Consider the following 1,452-nt stretch of genomic DNA (forward strand, 5'->3'; position numbering starts at 1 on the left):
CTGGCCACCTTCTGTACTAACTATGCGATATAACAAGTGTTCATGATCATAGTGATCTCTCAATAAATTCTTTACTTCTATATGAAGGATTAAGCTTTCGAAAATAGAAACAGCTGAAAAAGGAGTAATAAAGTTGTGGTAATATTCGGAATGGAAACACATTCGTGATACTAAGGTTGACGTGGTTATTAAAAGGTTATAGAACGCTAACGAGAAAAAGTATAACCAGTATAATATTAGGAACGGAAGGTAGTAGCGATTACGAACTGGAAAAGAATGGGTATTGAGAAGCAGAAGCTCTAATGCTAAAAGCAATAATGATAGTCTGTGCAATAGACTTGAAAGAATTTGGAATGATCACTTAATTCGGATTGAGTTATCTTACGACAATAGATCACATGTCATTATCGAGATGTCGCCTTATGAGATCCTTGAGGGAAGACAATGTCGATCTCCCTTATGTTAGGATGAAGTTGTAGAGCGCAAGATGCTCGGACCCGCAGTAGTCCAAAGGACCAAGGATATGATAGATCTAATCAGAGGACGGCTGGTAGTAGCCCAAGATGGACATGATAAGTATGTTGATTTGACACGAAAGGATAAAGAGTATGAAATAGGGGACCTAGTAATGTTATAGGTATCCCTTGGAAAGGATTGATGAGGTTCGGAAAGAAAGGAAAGCTAAGACTACAATTTGTTGGACCCTTGGATATATTAAGATGTTTGGGAAGTTAGCATATGAGCTAGCCCTAACCCCGAACATGTAGCAGGTCGTAACGTGTTTCATGTATCAATGTTAAGGAAGTGTAATTCAGATGCCAGATAAATAGAGGCATATGAGCGCATAGATATGCAACCCAACGTAACCTATATGGAGCAACAAGAAAGGGTTATAGATCGAAAAGGGACAAGTGCTTAGGAGAAGGGTTATCAAACTAGTCAGAGTTTGATGGTAGAACCACAATGTGGGAAAATTGACTTGAGAGTTAGAAAGTGCAATACTAAGAAAGTATCCCTATTCATTTCTATCTGATTCCGGGACGGAATCGTTTTAAGGAGGGGAGACTGTAATAACCCCAATTTTTGGAAAATTTTTGAAACCCTTATGAATAGTGTTTTTGCTGAATGAGAAAACTTTTCATGCCACACTATGTAGGGGTTCTGTTATGGATATTCTGAGATTTTATTAGTACTTTATATGGGATATAAGTGTATGTAAAGATCGTCAGAATCCAAATCCGAACACTTTGATTTTTCCCGGAAATCCACTAGATACGGAGAGAATTGAGTATAAGGTAACAGGATAAAAGGATTTAAATTAAAGGATTAAAGGAGAGGATCATAAAAGGAATATAATATATTGAGAAAGGTTAAGGGAACCTAAGTAATAAGATCCCGGGTATGATCCCTCAAACGATAAACGAAAACGAAAGTTAAGCGAACCGTATAACA

This window comes from Apium graveolens, unplaced genomic scaffold (genome assembly GCF_009905375.1).
Source record: "Apium graveolens cultivar Ventura unplaced genomic scaffold, ASM990537v1 ctg3343, whole genome shotgun sequence".
In the NCBI taxonomy this organism is placed as follows: domain Eukaryota; kingdom Viridiplantae; phylum Streptophyta; class Magnoliopsida; order Apiales; family Apiaceae; genus Apium; species Apium graveolens.